Here is a 19701-nt window from a genome sequence, read left to right as displayed (position 1 = left end):
TTACTAGAATCTAGCACAGCAACATTGTACTGCACAGAGACTGTCGAATAATATTAAAACTGTTTGTCAGTGTAACATGGTTGTGATAGTCCTAGTCTCCTGAGAAGCAAATGCTAAGATGTGATTCAATGTGCAAGAATTATATTAGGGAAATACCTGTGAAAGAAAATGAAGAAGAAGCCTAAGAAGTCTGGAAGACCCATGATGCAAGGCTGACTCTGAGTGAAGAAGAGAGGGAAAATGGGGTGGAAGTGTCCTAAGTAGCTATTTAAGCTGAAGAAAGTTCAGCAAGGATATCAGGGAGTCCTGAAGCCAAAATCAGGTGTGAGCCAAATCCCACCCAAGTTTTCCAGGAATGGATCTGCCTGTTATCATTCCTGCCGGTCAGTCAGGTTGGGTGTGGCCCATGGGAAATGTGGTTTTTGAGCAAACACATCTGTAGACTTCAGAGTACAGAAACATGGCCTCCCTAAAGGAAGAGACTGGAAGAGCATTTTGATAGCTGCCTCAGTGGCTCTCAAAAACCTCCCAAATCTGATGTATTTAGGTTTTTCACAACATGTCCACTGATAGCAATGACCATCTAATTAAGGTCTTTGTATTTTTCCTCATTTGACATTGATTCATCCCCACGTATGAAGTCCCTGCTATGTCCTCCTTCCAGGAACAGAGAGCTTAACCAGATGGGCCAGGCTTCTGCCATCAGAAAACTAAAGGACACAAAACAGCAAACCTGATGCAAGTCAATTATTAATTATAATCTCATTCAGTGGCATACAATAAATAAAGTCATTATATTTTCCTTAGAATACGAAGTGGGAAAAGAAGGGTTTTATTCGTTTGAGTTTTTGGTTTTTGTTTTTTTTAGACTGGGAGTTCCCAGGTGACAGATTTTATATTTTGTCATTGCTATCTCACTCAGCAGAGGCCTTAACATACTGTAGTTTACTCAAATTAAATCTGACATTTTAATTAAAATTATGTGGGACTTCTACAGACCATCAAATAGGAGAAAAAATTAAATTTAAAAAGTTTTTATCTGTTTATTATCCTGCTTATGGATTACACAAAACTTCCCATTGACCATTCTTCAGGGATATCATCAGGCAGGTTATTCTCAAGAAAAACATAAACAGCACCTTAGGTGAAATATACTTATGAAATATAGAATGATGATACATACACACACACAGTGAAATATTATTCAAATTTTAAAAATAAGAAAATATTACCATTTTAGACAACACAGATGAACCTGGAGGACATTATTTACTGAAATAAACCAGGCACAGAAAGACAATGCTGCATGATCTCACTTATGTATGGAACTAAAAAAGTTAATGACATAAAAACAGAGTAGTGGAATGATGATAACCAGGGATAGGGAGTTGCAGATCATGAGAAGATGTTTCTCAATGAAGTTATGTAGGGTCAATAATCTAGAGACTTAATGTACAGAATGGTGACTATGATTAGTAATACTGTATTATATACTGGAAGTTTGCTAAAAGAGTAGATTTCAGGTGCTCTTACCACACGCACAAACATTAAAAAGAAAAGAAGAGAAATTCAAGACCGTTATGTAAATTTCCTTGACTGTAGTAATCATTTTACCATGTGTAAGTATATCAAAACGTCATGCTTTACACCTTAAATATAAATAAGAAAAAAGAAAAATAGATAATCTCATTTTCTCTTGCTCCGAATTAAGAAAAAATATATTTTTATTACCAAATATTTTAATTATCTATGCCACTATGTTTATTCCTATTCATGGGAAAGTAAGAATTCATCTTGAAAACATATTTTTGGTCCATTAAGATTCTTGTGAACACTCCTCATCTCTTTACTATCTTCCAGCATTTTTAAAAGTAGTAAACTAGTCCTTTCTATATAAATTTTCCAAAAGCATAATTTTAACAAGGGCTTCATTGTGGCCTTAATTTCAGCAAAGCTATCTTTTCATTCTTTTATTTCTTTTCCTGCCTTCAATGCACTTTATTCATATGCTGTCTGTTTCTTTGTGTCTCAGGTTCTAACTAGTACAACATGTGCAGAGATATAATGGCTCTTCCTGATTGTATTGTCTGCCCAAGTACCCATCTTCCCTGCTTTTGTCAGCAGCCCTTGATATTTTTGGATCACACACTCGTTTTTGATTCCCATTCAGTATAATCTGAGAGAAGGGGAGCACTGGGTTCCAAAGTTAGTGTACAGGACCCAATTAGCTCATTGTCTTCACCCGGCCAAGCTAATAACTTAAAGAGGTATATAGACCTTGACCTGAGCTGGTGATTCCAGAATGAGTATCAAGACTTCTAGAGAACCTTCTGCAGATGAATCTTTCTAAATCTGCTGCTCTTTGATTTTGTGAGAACGCAGGACTGAAGCTATCTTACCACCATGAAGGGAAAGCCTGTCTTGCATGAAAACCAATCCAGAGAAAGAGAAGAGAAACAAAGTGAGAGAAACTGCATCCAGGGATGTCTTCTGAGTCCCCCACTTAAGATGGGCATAGACCCAGCTTTATCCTTATCTCTTCGGTTACAAGTCGTGAGCCAACCAATTCCCCTTTTATTTAAGCCAATTTACAACTGGATTTTGTCACTTGCAACTGAAACAGCCTGAGTAATATAGAAAACTAATGAAATTTGAAACTTTGCTCAAAAATTTTATAATATTTAAGAAGAAAAAGCAGAGGACTGGTATACAATTAATTGATGTTTACTTAATTTATTCGTCTCTGAAATGCTGTGTTTAATTTCTATGTGTTACTTGAAGATGACACTCTTATGGCCCTAGCCCTGGGAGTGATCCTATAGAAATTTTCTATTCTAAAATAAATTCTAAATACTTTTAAAAGTATAATAGGACTGCCCATAGTTGTCTGTCTAATTGTTTACATTTAAAGGTTAGTAACACTATTATCCTCATATACTTTGCAATAAGGAAGGTTATTAAGTTTATGCTTTGATTAAACATACACACAGAACTAAGTAGAATATATTTATAGACTATTATATGGTTTGGCTATGTAAGGATATTTTTCCCATGAAAGCACCTAAAATATTTTAGAAACAAAAGAGAAATGTAGGAAGAGGTATGCAAGAAAAGGTGGAACATTTCAGCATGATTTTGACACAGTGTAAAGAGGCTTGACATTATTGAAACAAATATTTATACATGGCATCATAAAATAGTAAACCACATGATTAAGAGTTTCAGCTGCTCTGGAACTGTGGAAGCTCTCTATTTGAGATACCAAAGCAGAGGGGTAATTGAGCAGTAGCCTTGTTACAATCGAAGACAAACTTGACCCTTTCAGGGGAAGCTCAAATCCCCAGGAGATTACAACGGAGAGACCTTATTATATCTCTAAAAGAAGAAGCTGAAAACAAACCAGACATTCTTGAGTCTTTCTAAACCATGTCTTATTCAGAAAAGATCAATCACAGAGGGCAGTTAAAAAATAGACATGATAATCTCTCACTTATTTCACAAAAACTACCTGGAACATAATGGTGTAATACCTCAAGCTGAAGGTACTCTTAATCCTGACAAGACCTTGAAGCTGACTTCTGTGTGAAACAAATAAAAGAACAATGACCTTGCCTTAGAAGTGTGAATACCACAATACATGCTGATCTTCAAAAAGAGTGTTCTGAACACAATGTCCATTTCCAATATTTGAAAAACCTTTATTTCACTGCTACAGTTGCCTACAAGTTTGCTATTGGTGCTTTTTAAGCAGATATTCTAACCCTTCACTACTTTATACAATATATAATAGGTTTATAATCTTTTTAATATAAGGTGAGTTTTTGGTTTGTTTCCTTCCACTGATGGTCACTAAGACCATATTTTCAACCAACTCTTGCAAACAACACAGAAATCCATGTCTCTAGTTATGAACATTCAATTGATTCCCAAAATTGCCATTCTCTTGTATCTTAGGCACAGCCTCCCATGCCTCAGGCACTTCAAACATAACCCATGACATTATCTCCCAAGCCTGTCCTTCCCCTGGTATTTCCTATCTCTATAAATGATACAGACATTCATCTGACCTTTCAAGCAGAAAACTGGCCCTCAGCCTAAAAAGTTATCTCCCTCATCATGCAGGGCAACACTAATTGATTATTACATCATATTGACCCTTTTTCTACATATCCCTTCTGTGGCCTTGTGTCTAGATTCCATTTTTCTAAATTAATTCAGTCCATAATCCTTCCTAATGAAGTTTACACAATTATAGCTTCCAAATGGTCTCCCTGCCTCCAACTTCTTCCTCTGTACCCATGGTTGTCTCCACACTTCCATCAGAGAGAAAAAACAACACTAAAATTGTGATGATGCCTAACAGTCATTTAGGGAATTCCTGTTAATTCCTTAAGATCTAGCTCAAGCATCAGATGCAGCTCTCTGTGGTCCCCTATGTGGCCCAATTGTCTCTCTGCATTTTTCTTCTGCTGCACAGTGTTCCACATTTGTTTTAACCCTCAAGAAAATCATGAAAGCTTGTATGGACATGGTTGGTTGCTACCCCAAATCGATCCTTTTTTTTTTCTCTGAGAGAATTCCAGTTTAATTTGGGTATGAACTCATATAAGACAAAAAAGTAAATCCTCATTGTGCTACGCCAGCAGTCCTCAGGCCGGCAGAAAATGTGGAACCTATAAAAGATACCATTGACAAGGCCCCAGTGTCAGAGATTCCGATTTCAGTGGTCCAACACAAGGCTTGGGCATCAGTGTGTGTTATGAGAGTTTTCCAAATCCTAAAGTACAGCCACGGATGAGAGAAATTGTGAGAACATGTGGAGTTCCCAAAGATGTTTACTGTTCCAGGGTTTGGTGCATGAATTAATGAGCTAATCAGATGAAAAATAATGATTTACATTCTAGGCTCCAGGTCAGGATTACTTTATATCCTGCTGAATATGAACAGACATGCAGTGCAGACTGCAGCACAGATTGTCTACTAAATGTGACAATGAGGAGAGCAGCCTAAGAATGAAATTAACACTAGAGGAGTAGAGACAGAAAGAACCTGAGGGCTTGATGATACTATGAGGATGCTGGTTACACTGTGCATAGGGCCTTATCTTTGATCTTCAAATCCTTAAGCTCTTGACTTCCTCAGAAGAATGTAAAGTAAATGAGAAAAATATTTTGTTTGCATTATCCAGGACTGCCTACCCATGCCTATAAAGGCATTCTGGTACTAACTATATAGTATAGAAGGAAGAGAAGAAAGAAGGAAGTCAGTTTTGTGAATTGTGACATTTAAAAAGGAGAGTGTAGATGCTGCTATGGAGTTGTCAGTTACTGACGAATTTTTCTATAAAGACTTGGTGCTCTAAATTGTTTGTTCTGACTTGCACACATTTTCTCTATATTCTTAATATCCTAGAATTTAAAAGAAAAGTAAATAAAAGAGGCTTTATCTAAATTCTTCCATAATTACTTTCTAACATGGACAGATAGGATTACCTGGAGAAGACAAAGCATACCAGCTTCCTGCTCTTGCATCATCTAACTTAAGAGTGCACTTTTACTGATACATGTTAAACTACAAACATGTTCATCATTAATTGTAGTTACAAACATGTTTGTGTTTCTTGTCTGCTGCTATAACAGAATACCATAGACTGGATAATTTATGAAAAACAGAAGTTCTGAAGTCTGGGAAGCCCAAGATCAAGGGGCCACATCTGGTGAAGGCCTTCTTGTTGTGTCATAAAATGTCAGAAGGGCAAGCAAGCCCTAGAGATAGAAAAAAGAGGCTGAACTCCTGCAATAACTAACACACTCCCACAATAACAGCATTAATCCATTCATGTGGGCAGAGCTCTTGTGACCTAATCACATCTTAAAGACCCCACCTCTTTATGGTGTTACAATGGCAATTAAATTTCAACATGAGTTTTTTCAGAGACATTTAAGCCATAGCACATGTAACATATTGCAATGAGAGAGATGTTTACAATTTGTGATTTTAGATGTTATAGCACAATAGTTTACTCTCATCTAAGTCATGAAATAAACCAAGGACCTGCAAATGACTTATCTGAGGTCATATAGATTTTGGTCATCTAAATTTTAGCCAAAAAATTAGTTTTATAGTCTACTTTATTTTATTTTTTTTGAGATGGAGTCTTACTCTGTCACCAGGCTGGAGCGCAGTGGTGTGACCTAGGCTCACTGCAACCTCCGCCTTCAGGATTCAAGCAATTCTCTGCCTCAGCTTCCCCAGTAGCTGGGACTACAGGTGCCCACCACCATGCCAGGCTAATCTTTGTGTTTTTTTTTAGACATGGGGTTTCACCATGTTGGCCAGGATGACCTTGATCTCTTGACCTTGTGATCTTCCTGCCTCAGCTTCCCAAGGAGCTGGGATTACAGGCGTGAGCCACTGCACCTGGCCAGTTTTACAGTTTACTTAAATATTTTCTAGCATACACTATTTAGCACATTTCCCCCGACATGAACCACTTAGTGTGAGAGGTGTCTTTTAGAGATGGCTTTTGGAGTATCTATTACATTTAGAATGGCTATAGCAATAAAATAATTTGTGTGTTTAATGCTAAAAGAATGAAGAACTCAGAATTGAAAGAGGTTCTAAATTAAAGTTACATCAACAAATTAAGGCTTTTCTGGTTTTCCTAGAAATTGCAGAATAAGAAAACCATTTGATATTATTTGTATAACTGAAGAGTCATAATTTTGAATAATACTCAAATGTTGCAAAATTACTGACTGGATAGTCAGAAGGCATGATGAAATGAACAAATGAAAAGTATAAGCAAACATGATCCCACCACTTTAGCAGTTAATATTTTCTCAGGAAACAGGACTATATCACAACACAGATATATATCTGTGTTAGCACAACACCACAATGGATATTAACATTCCAAAAAAATGAATGTTTGAAGTAGTTGCTTGCATTATCTTATAGCTTATATGTATCATACACTATTTCTGATTACCGGAATTCTGTTAGTGAAAGAATATTTTGCTTTATATAAAATTCACAAGCTTAAAAACTGAATGTGCATGTAAATAATGAAGTTCACAGATTTCCAGTTGCTTTCTGTTTTACTAGAAGCCCTTTCTTTAATTAAAAGGCTTTGCTTATATTTTCTGCATTTGATTAAATGTATCCATCACAAGATAATTTATGGGTGCAAAATTGACTTCAATTATTGAGCAATGTATTTGTAAAGAATTATCTAAGTCTCTTTAGCTTTTTATATAAGCATTTATATAAAAATGTTGTTCTGACTCTTGGCTTGAGGAGCTTGACAAATCTTCCCCTCAAAAATCAACTGCAAAATTGAACAAACGGTCAAATCAGCAGTTTTAGAGCTCTGGGATTTAACAAAAGTCATAAAACCAACTAAGAAACATTAATTTATTGAGACTACTGAATTTCAGCTAAGAATAGTTAAAAATCTTGCCTAACAGTCTGTGATTGCTTCACCCACACTAGTCCCAGGACTCCCTCAGTTCTGTTGGCATAGTAGTTTAACCCAAATTGGAAGGATATGAAAACCAGCAGCTTCACACCTATTGTCAGAAAGGACTCACTTGATTGGGAGTATCATACATTAAACTGGAAATCTCAGTGGCAATTGAAAAAAGAGGTCAGTGGCTCCATTAGCCTGAGATTGAGCTCGTAGTTGGGGTAAACAATGAACTGTAGGAGTAGCACGGGATGTAATAGGGAGCTGTAGAAGTCAGATAGTCAAAGGAAGACTTAAGCTAGCCACATATCCCTGATTGACGGGAGTCACTGTATGTGTCCAGCAGAGAGTAGAGGGGTGCTAAGGCACCCAAACATTCTTGGCAAAAGAAGCCTAAGTGCATGTGTGGAGGAGGCATGAAAGGGCCTATTGGAGGTAAAAGCATGGGAAGCTTTAAAATGGCCTGAGATTTAAAAACTTTCTCCAGGACATTCATAAATTCATCATCAGGGAATAGGAAGTTTACTGGCTCAAAGTCTTTAAGCACATTCTTTTACCACTCTTAAGATGAACCCACTCTTAAGATGACCAGTTACAGTAGGAAGCCAGACTTAAAAATAAAAACAAGAAGAAAAAACAGGAGCAGATAAATAAACAGGCACATATTTCAGGAAGAAAGACTTCACAAACTTTGTCCAGGCAAGTTATACAAACAACCAAACGAGACAACAAAAACATACTGTGGAAAAGTCAGAATCTAGAATTACAACATACATTATCAAAATGCTCATTATTGTGCATAAAAGTAAAAAGAAACAAGAGTGTAACCAATATTTAGCAAAAATTTTTAAAGTCCATAGATTTTTGTCTCTGTCAACAGATGTGGAATTCAGCAAAGACTTCAAGGCAGCTATTATAAATATATTCAAATAACTAAAGAAAATCGTATCTAAATAATTAATGGAAAGTACAATGAAAATTTCTCACCACATAGAGGAACTCAATATTCATAGGCATTACTGAGAAAAAATAAATCAAATTTAAATTCTGGAGTTAAAATGGACAATAACAAAAATGAATTATTTAGAGGAGTTTAGCATAAGATTTGAGATAGGAGAAGAAAGAATCAATGAACTTGATGATATAACAAAATTAATTTTCCAGTCTAAAGCACAGGGAGAAAGAAGATTAAATCAAAGTGAATAGGCTGGGCGCAATGGCTCACGCCTGTAATCCCAGCACTTTGGCAGGCTGAGGTGAGTGGATCTCGAGGTCAAGAGATTGAGACCATCCTGGCCAACATGGTGAAACCCCCTCTCTACTAAAAATACAAAATTAGTCGGATGTGGTGGCATGAGCCCATAGTCCCTGCTACTCAGGAGGCTGAGGCAGAAGAATCGCTTGAACTCGGGAGGCGGAGGTTGAAGTGAGCTGAGATAGCACCACTGCACTCCAGCCTGGGTAACAGAGAGAGACTCCTTCTAAAAAATACCAAACAAAAACAAAAACAAAAACAAAAACAAAAAGGTGAACAGACCTTCAGACACCTGCGGGAAGACACCATATATGATGCATAGCAACATACATGAAATGACACCACAGGAAGAAGAGGAGAAAGTGAAAGGGACAGAAAAATAGTACAGGAAAAAATAATAATTGAAAATGTCTCAATTTTATGGAAAATTTTAACCTATAGATTTAAGAGACCTGATAAATGCCAAACGGAATAAAGACAAAGAGATAACACATCTACACATAGTAGTCTAACTACTGAAAGCCAAAAAGTGAGTAAACTTGGTAGAGGCTAGAGATAAATGACCAATCATATACAACATGATTATTGCTTGACTTCTTATTAGAAATAACAGACAAAAAAATTATGGCAGAAAATATTTGTCAACAAAGAATTTTATAACCAGCAAAACTTAAAAATGAAGGCAAAATATAAATATTTTTGGAAAAAAACTGTTGCTAGCAGCCCTGAATTCAAGTTGACAGAAAAAATTAAAAGTGTCACAAATGGTAAATATGTGGGTATACATGAAAGATTCTATCATTGTTTTCTCTATCTTTTATTAACTTATTAAATATAAATATTATACATAGATAATCATGACACTGTAATTGGAGTTTATAACATATAGATATATATGACAATATTAGCACAAAAGAGGTAGGAAGAAAAGAAGTTGGAGCAAAATTGATATATTTTATTAGAATAAGCAATTATAATTCTGAAGTAAATTGAACAAGTTAATATACCCAATGTAATGCCCAGAACTTGAGTGGATAAGCTATCACTCATAGATAAAACTGGGCTGCTAACTGATTGCAGGTACATTTTTATTGAAAAACAGGCTTAGTTCCTCATTTGTATATTGGCTGTGTCAGCTTTCATACTACAATAACAAATTGATCAGTTGCAGAAAAGATCATGTGACCCAAAAAGTTTAAAATATTTGCTATCTTTACAAAAATGTTTGCCAACCCCTAACATAAACCAACACTAATAAAATAACTCAAAATAATACAGCAAAAATAAACAGAAATTAAAATGGCACACTGAAAATACTTATTTAGTACAAAAGGAGGCAGTAAAGGAGAAACAGGAAATGAAAGGACACAATTGTTTAAAAAGTAGCAAATGACAGACAAAACATAATAATAATAAGTTTAAATGTGAATCTGCTAAACCTTCTATTAATGGAGCATATATCATCAGTCTTGATAAAAATGTAAGATATAATTTTATATCATCAACAAAAAACACATCTTATACTCAAGGACATAAAAAGATTGAAATTAAAAGGATAGCATATGGTATACTCTAAAACTGTATCCATCAGAGAGTTGGCCTAGTTTTATCAATATTAGACAAAATAGATTTTAAGACAAGAAATAGTACAGTGATGAGAAGGACATTTCATAATGATAAATGTGTCTGTATATCATAAAAACATAGAAAATAGTATGGAACCACAATAAAACTTTTATAATTCATAAACAAGTTTTGTAAAGTCATAAGTTAAAGATCACCATAAATATACATTGTGTTTTTATATTACAGCAATGGCCATTAGAAAATGAAATTAGAAAAACAAGCCCATGTGGCCAAGACAATGCTAAGCAAAAAGAACAAAGTTGGAGGTATCATACTACCTGACTTCAAACTATACTACAAAGCTACAGTAACCAAAACAGCATAGTACTAATACCAAAACAGATATATAGACCAATGGAATAGAACAGAAGCCTCAGAAATAACACCATACATCTACAACCATCTGATCTTCAACAAGCAATGGGAAAAGGATTCCCTATTTAATAAATCATGCTGGGAAAACTGGCTAGCCATTGCAGAAAACAGAAACTGGACCCCTTTCTTATACTTATACAAAAATTAACCCAAGATTGATTAAAGACCGAAACGCAAAACCTAAAACCATAAAAACTGTAGAAGAAAACCTAGGCAATACCACTTAGGACATAGGCATGAGCAAAGACTTCAGGACTAAAATCTCAAAAGCAATTGGAACAAAAGCCAAAATTGACACATGGGATCTAATTAAACTAAAGAGCTTCTGCTCAGCAAACGAAACTAGCATCAGAGTGAACAGGCAACCTACAGAAGGAGAGAAAATGTTTGCAATCTACCCATCCGACAAAGGTCTAATATCCAGAATCTACAAGGAACTTACACAAATTTACAAGAAAAAAAAATCAAACAACCCCATCAAAAAGTGGGCAAAGGATATGAACAGACATTTCTCAAAAGAAGATATTTATGTGGCCAAAAAACTTTTGAAAAAAAGCTGATTATCACTGGTCATTAGAGAAATGCAAGTCAAGACCACAATGAGATACCGTCTCACACCAGTTAGAATGGCAATCGTTAAAAAGTCTGGAAACAACAGATGCTGGTGAGGCTGTGCAGGAATAGGAATGCTTTTACATTGTTGGTGGGAGCGTAAATTAGTTCAACCATTGTGGAACATAGTGTGGCGATTCCTCAAGGTTCTAAAACCAGAAATACTATTAGACCCAGCAATCCCATTACTGGGTATATACCCAAAGGATTATAAATCAATCTACTATAAAGACACATGCACATGTATGTTTATTGCAGCACTATTTACAATAGCAAAGACTTGGAACCAACCCAAATGCTCATCAATGATAGATGGGATAAAGAAATATGGCACATATACACCATGGAATACTATGCAGCCATTAAAAAAATGAGTTCACGTCCTTTGCAGGGACATGGAAGAAGCTGGTTTTTATATGAGGGCAGTGTGGGCAGCCGGCAGTGCTCTGGGACCCAGTGCACCCTCTGCAGCTGCTGGCCTGGGTGCTAAGCCCCTCACTGCCTGGGGCCAGTGGTGCCGGCAGGCCGCTCCAAGTGTGGGGCCTGTGGAGAGGATGCCCACCCTGAACTCACGTGGGCCGCGAGTGCGGCCGGGGCACAGCCCTGGTTCCCTCTGGTGCCTGTCCTTCCCCACTCCCTTGCAAGCGGAGGGAGCTGGCTCTGGCTTTGGCCAGCCCAGAGAGGGGCTCCCACAGTGCAGCAGTGGGCTGAAGGGCTCCTCAAGTGCGGCCAGAGTGGGCACCTAGGCCAAGAAGGCACCGAGAGTGAGCAAGGGCTGCCAGCACAGTCACCTCTCAGTATTTTGGTAATTCTAGCAATATTAACTTTTTCATTATTATTATGTTGTGGTGATCTGTTATCAGTTATCTTTAATGTTACTATAATAATTATTTTGGGATGGCACAAATCACGACCATATACAACTTCAAACTTAATTGATAAATGTGTATGTTTTGACTGTTCCAACAACTAGCTGTTTCTCTATCTCTCTCCCTCTACTCGGACCTCCCTGATCCAAAGCCACAACAATATTGAAATTAGGTAAGTTAGTAACTCTACAGTTGCTGATATAAAGAAAGTTTTAGTGGTCTATATAGTTAGAAGATCAAACCAGCCACAACTCTTCTTAAACCAATGCCTAATCCACAGCAAGGCCATAACTCTCAATTCTATGAAGGCTAAGTGAAGAAAATTTGAAGCTAGCAGGTGCTGATTCATGAGGTTTAAGAAAAGAAGTCATCATCATAACATAAAAGTACTGATGGAGAAAAAGTAACAAGTTGTCTAGAATATCTAGCTAAGGTAAGTGATGAAGGTGGTTACACTAAACAACAGATTTTTGATGTAGACAAAACAGCCTTATATTGGAAGAAGTCATCTAGGACTTTCATAACTAGAGATGAGTAGTCTCTAACTGACTCTATTGTTAGGGGCTCATTCAGCTAATGACTTCAAGTTGAAGCTAACGTTCACTTACCATTCTGAAAATCCTAGGGCCCTTAAGAATGATGTGAAATCTAGTATGCTTGTGCTCTAGAAATGGAACAACAAAGCTGGACAACACCATATCAGTTGACAGTATGGTCCACTAAATATTTTAAGCCCACTGTTAAGACCTGCTTCTCAGAAAAAAATTAAAATTAAGAGATCTCTTTCAAAAAATTTCTTTCAAAAGCAGACTGCTATTGATGATGCACGTGAATACCCAAGAGCTGTGAGGCAGACATACAAGGAGATTAATGTTTTTTCCATACCTGTTAAAACAACATCCATTTCTCAGCTCATGGATCAAAGAGTAATTTTGAGTTGCTGTTATTATAATTTCCAAAATACAATTTCTAAGGCTATAGTGATTCTTCTGCTGGATTTTGGCAAAGTAAATTGAAAACCTGGAAAAATGCATCATTCCAAATGTCATTAATAACATTCAGAACTCATGAGGGGAGGTCAAAATTTCAACAATGTCAGGAGTTTGGAAGAAGTAGATTCCAAGCCTCATGATGACTTTGAGGGGTTAAAGACTTCAATGGAGGAAGTAAGTGTAAATGTGATGGAAATAACAAGAGAACTAGAATTAGAAGTAGAGCATGAAGATGTATGAATTGCTGAATTATTGAGCTCATGATAAAACTTGAATGTATGAGGAGTTGCTTCTTATGGATGAGCAAAAAAGTGTGGTTTCTCAAGATGGAATCTATTCCTGTTTGCCCCACCCACCCCAGCCTTTAGGAACCACCATCCTGACTAGTCAGCAGCCATCAATATGGAGGCCTGACCCTCCACTGGTATAAATGTTATAACTCACTGAAGGCTCAAATGACTGTGAGCATTTTTTAGTTATAAATAATTTTAAATTATGTACATTGTTTTTAGACATAATTTTATTGTACACTTAGTACACTGCAGTTAAACCGGAATATGCACTAGGAAACTAAAATATTTGTGTGATTCACTTTATTACAATATTCACCTTATTGCTGTGGTCTAGAACTGAACCCATGATATCTCTGAGGTATGCCTGTATTAATGTTAGCTTTGCTATTTTAGTTTTAGAGATGATCAGATTTCCTCCCACATAACTCTTCTAAGACTGTACATCATCTTCAAGTACTTCAAGATAAAAGTATGATGTTTCTCACTGAATTAACTTTATTAACAATAAAGTATTATATTTACTTTGTTACAACAGCTCTACAAAACTAATGTAGGCAGTTAACTCATGAAAGGGAAGATGCTTGGATTTCTATTATTATGTTTCTGGTTAAAACGCCTGAGCTCAGGCAAGTATTAACTGTATAAGCCATAATTTAGAATTTTTTCATGTTTATTTAGTGTCTTCCTCCTAAAGAATAACTCATATTCAATTTTATAACATGTAAAATGGAATAGAACCACTCTGTATCACTCATAAAAATAATATTACTTATTGGATACCTGTATGTCTCAGCACTATGTTAAGTCATTCATATGTATTCTCATTTAATAATAAACAACTCTCTATAGCAGTTACTATTTTTCCTCTAGCTATCACAGTGAACCATCATACTTCATATATTACTTGTCCAAGAAACATATTACTTGTCCAAGGCAAATAGATCCATGTCTGTCTGAATTAAAAGCTCAAGGTCTTAGCCATAATACTAAATTGTAATCTACTATTTAATTTTCTGATATTTGACTTTCAAAAATGCATTCAAGAATGAGTTGGTACCAATCACACTGGGGGGTTCATTTTGCTGTATTTTGATAATTTAAATTTCTAGGAACAATATAATAGCAAGAAAATAGTATTCTTTAATGGAAAAGAACAAAATATGAATCAGCTCTTAACATTTTTATATTTTATTCCTGATGCTTATCTCTATTGGATGGCAAAAATGTATCAACTGAAACTTTTTATTTTTGCATAATTAATCTTAGTTTTTTTTTTAGTACTAGTATGTTCTCTATAAAAATATACATATTTTAAGCTGGGAGTGGTGGCTCATGCCCGTAACCCCAGCACTTTGGGAGGCCGAGGCAGGCGGATCATCTGAGGTCAGGAATTCGAGATCAGCCTGGCCAACATGGTGAAACCCTGTCTCTACTAAAAATACAAAATTAGCTGGGCATGGTGGTGTGAGCCTATAATCCCAGCTACTCGTGAGGCCGAGGCAGGAGAATCTCTTGAACCTGGGAAGTGGAGGTTTCAGTGAGCCAAGATTACGCCATTGCACTCCAGCCTGGGCAAAAAAAGCAAAATTCCCCTCAAAAATAAATAAATATGTATATGTATATGTATACGTATATAAGACACACAAACATATATATATGCATATATATATTTAATCTTGTTATATCTTAGAACAAGTTGGTGAGTCTGGGAAAAATAACAAGACCCCATCTCTGAACAAAATTAAAAAGACTTAGTCTTAGCTACTTTAGGAGGTTGAAGCAAGAGAATAGCTTGAGCCTAGGCTTTCAAGGCAGCAGTGAGCTATGATCATGCCACTGAACTCCGACCTGGGTGACAGAGCAAGACTCTGTCTCAAAAACAGGAAAAATAAGTTCATGTATATGTGATGGACTAATGAGGTCCACAGATTCTTTTGTATTCTTCCCTTAGGAGTTGGGATCTCCACTTGAATCTGACCAATCTCTGTGACCACCTTGGCCAACAGAGTGCAGAGTAAATAGATTGTACCTGCTTATGGGTCCAGGCCTTAGAACACGGATAGTTTCCACTTTCTGCCTCCTGGAACACTCTCCTTTGGAGCCCTAACTTTCCAGGTAAGAATAACAACCATGCAGCTAAATGACTGTGGCAAGTCTGACTCTCCATGAAGAAGGAGACGAGAAGGGCTCAGCCTCCAGCCGTCCCCAACAGGGCACCTTGCAAGTGAGAATACTAACTGGACACATTTTGACCAAGAATGGCAACCCATGGGGTAGAAACCTGACTGAGAATGCCTTGCCTGAGTTCTTAACCCACACATTGATTGGATAAAATAAAATGATGGCTGTTTTAAACCACTCACTTTCGTGGGTACTGTGTTATGCAGCAATAGAGAACCTGACCAGGAAACTCAATTTTGCTTTGCAGAATGGAATAGAAATCATTTCTTTTTGTTTTTGTTTTTGCTTTGTTTTTTTCATTTCAATTTCAAATCTCTAACACAGAAGCCCTATTCAGCTTGCTTTTATGGAATTTGGATGCTGAAACTAGTCATTTGGCCTGACCAGTAATTCACAGGTGCATGGGTATTTATGTCATCTGATTTAATGGTTTTATTTCTAAGAGGAAAAAAAATCAGATTGAATTTATGATTGCATCTGTTCACAAGAATACAACAAAATGCTTTTAGTTTTTAGTGGATGATACGTTTTCACTACATTTTCCAAAACGTTTTTTAAAAGTTAAAATAACAAAAGAAAAGCTATTTTTTTAAATTATGGGAGCCACAATAAAGAACAATTTTTTTAATCTCGATTTTCAAAAAGACGGAAAGAACTCACATAATGTTTATTTTTTCCTCAATATTCGAATAACACGTCTGAGCTAAGATCTGTTTTTAATATTCTCCAGTGAACATGTGTTTTTCTTCTCAAAATATTATAAAAAGATTGATTTGCATTAAAATACCTTATTAACTATTGTAATGATTATATTTTTAGTATCACATGCATCCATTCTTTACTACTTTACCAAACATACATTAAATGTCCTCTGTGTCGTGGGTGTTTTACTGCCAATACAGCCCCACAAATGGTCAGAAGACAAGAAACTGACAAGAACAGACCACCTGCTGCACAGCCTGACTTGCGCTCACAGAAGCACCCACAGGCTGCAGATGCAGAACCAGCCCCAGGCGAGTCCGATGGCCTTAGCACAGACTTGCAGGAGGAGAGCAGCTTGGGCAAGCTTTGCCTAGAGAGCCCTTAGTGAACCGAGCAGGAAGGGTGGGGGATTGTGCAGCAAGCTGAGAGCAGAGCAAGTAGCAGGGCAGGAATGAAGCATGGGATCCACACCAGGGATTCAACATGGGTACCCTGGGGAGAAGTCAGGAGGAAGGAGAACACAGTGGGGGTTTTAAAAGGAAAAGGTATCTTCGTGTGAAGCTGTATTGTCAAGCTGCTGGAGAGAAAGCAAAAAAAAAAAAAAAAAAAAAAAAATTCCTCCCAATCTCACTGCCCAGAGAGAACCATTTATATCTTAGTAATGCAAGTATTTTCAAGATGATTTCATTACACAATTTTTTGCAATAAACAATTTTAAACACCAATTTTTATTGTGAACATTTTTCCATGCGAGTAAATATTCTGTGGATAATAACTTTATGATCACTGAATTGTTTTTATAGTGTTCTGGTAAATGTTGAGGCTACTATTTATCAACCAGCATTCTAGAATAGAAAAGCCTTGATTTGCAGCACTTGTGGATTTTGTGATATAAATACTCCTAAACTGGCCACCAACATGATGCCACTGAGCCCAAAGTTGGGAGGAAACTACAAGAGCCTGTGCTGGTGCTGGCACATCACAGAGTTTATTTTCACTCCTATAAGTAGCCCAAACTTCATTTCCCTTTTTCTGTTCTTGGATACTTAATTTATATACATTTTCCTTTATAAACCTTTTCTGTCACCCTAGCATCTAGCTTTGAAAGGAAGGTACTGGATACAAGTTTATAAGTGGTAGTGACAATTATCAACTGTCTGGAGAAAACAGATAAATTGTAAATCATAAATAAGATATGATTTTTTGCTTGTTTTCAATTTTGTCAAGAACAATGTACTGCAATGAAGAGATCAGACATGATAGCTTTATAAAACCTGCAATTTAAAAATAATGTTTTAAGTAATTGTAACTGTGAATAGATTTAGGAAGACACACAGGGAGCTGACTGACAAGACAGCAGCAGCAGGGGAAAAGGACTGTTAACATCAGCTGAGCAAAAGCAAAATCAAAGCCATCTACTCAACATTCAACAGCAGCCACAGAGTATATCATGGATTGTTTCAGGCACTACAGATACTGTAGTGAATCAACAGAAAAAAAGAAAGAAAGAAAGAAAAAGAATCCTACCACAATTGGGCATCCATTTGTGTAGAAGAGGTAGAAAATAAGCGAGATAAATCAGTAGCATGGAATATGTGAGAAAGTGCTCCATGCGACTGGAAAACCTAGCTCAGGGGAAGGGTCTAGGAACTGTCCTGGCTGGCAGGGGTGGGGGTGTGGCCCCAGCTTTACCTCCCGCGGCGCAGGCCCAGCTCCCTGAGTCTGGAGTACTCAAACAAAGACGACAGCAAATGTCCTCAGGATCTCTTTGTGTCAAACACCTTGGAAATGATTTTTCACTCAGGAAAGTGACTACTGTGGTTTGACTCCGCACTGAGGAAGAGAAGAAAGTACAAGTCCGGTGGCAAGAAAAGCTACAATTAGCAAGGATACCACGCACGGGTAATCTGCCTGAGGATAATGCCTGATGAATGTGACAGTAACATTCCCAGAGCCTCTCTCAGTCCGGCCCGCTAATCCCACAGAGGTTGTAATTAGGATTGCATCAAACCTGCAATGTGAGAAGATGGAAATATTCTCATGTAGATCATTGATCAAGGACCAAAACTGATTGCGTTCTGTTCCTTTACATCTATTATGTCCTTCAACAAAGATTTGTACTTTTCTTCATAGGAGACCCTCAGATTTATTTTGAAAGCTTTCCTAGGTATTTTGTCTGATTTTTGTTATTACTGGAATGTTTGGGTGTGCCTGGACGTGAAAAGATGATGAAATACACGTAGAGGAATCTTTAGGGAAGAAAAAAATCTGAATTTGCATGAAAGATATCTGCAATCATTCATGCAGCAACGGTTGATGGAGACCCTGCAACAGGCCCCAGCAGGCTGTGTGCCCGAGTACTGCAGACACAGGGGTCTGTGTGCACTGCATCATTCCAGGTCATCTGTGGATGACCCTAAGCAATCCATGAATCTGGAAGCAGCATCTACAAGAGCTCATGCTGAAGACATCAGCCAAGGCAACCAAAATCAGGGTGTGGATCCTCAAACTCCAACAAAAAGAGAAAGTTGGTCAACTGTGGGTTTTTACCTAACAAAAATAATACATGAGTCATAACTACCTAACTATATTTTGAAAAGAATTCAAAAGAAAGCAACTTACAGATTGTCAAAGGGAAGGCTAAAAAAGGTTTAACAAAATGTAAGAGCTAGAAGAGTAGTTTGAGAAACCGATTAATTTCACACTGAGCTAAGTAAACAAGCCCATTCAAAATAAAATCCCACATCAGAAATGGAGAGACCTGAAACAACCATATGGCCTACAATTGTATTTCGACTAATCTTATCTTCTTAATGGCTTAAAGGTAAATTTAAAGTTAAATTAGGTTCAGAATGCAATTGAAAGTTAAATGGTGTGTAAATTAATAGTTCAATTTTTAAAGTAATGGTATTAGTTTGCATTTTGAAATAAACTGGTAAAAAAAAAGCCACATATGTAGGAAATAAGAATGTTTTCAAGTTTGTAAAAGTTCATTGGAATTGCTTGCACAGAAAAGTAACAAACAAATGAAAGAGAGACAGCAGCAATACTAAATGCAAAATCACATAGACCTTTGATGTCTTTCATAAGAGAAGGCACATTTAAGACAAATGTAAGATGACTGTTGGTGACAGCAGAATGGCTTTATATGTCTTTCAAAAAAAAAAAAGAAAAGAACTGACGAAAGAATAAGTGATGGTTAATGATATTCATGGTGTGCGTTTATTGCTATAATCAAATTCATTGTCCTTCTTTTTTCCAGTGGAGTTTTCCACATAAGACTACAATATTTTTTTTTCTGGTTTTTTTTTTTTTTTTAATACTTTAA

The 19701-nt window shown here is 36.6% G+C and overlaps 1 protein-coding gene across 6 annotated transcripts in view; it reads right to left on the bottom strand.

Moving 5' to 3' along the window:
• SNTG1 (syntrophin gamma 1) overlaps positions 1-19701 on the bottom strand; it is an 869847-nt gene that overhangs the window by 700297 nt on the left and 149849 nt on the right. The gene's annotated exons all lie outside the window — the stretch shown is intronic.

Source organism: Pan troglodytes, chromosome 7, assembly GCF_028858775.2.
Source record: "Pan troglodytes isolate AG18354 chromosome 7, NHGRI_mPanTro3-v2.0_pri, whole genome shotgun sequence".
Lineage (NCBI taxonomy): Eukaryota > Metazoa > Chordata > Mammalia > Primates > Hominidae > Pan > Pan troglodytes.
This window is presented reverse-complemented; position numbering and strand designations above follow the sequence as displayed.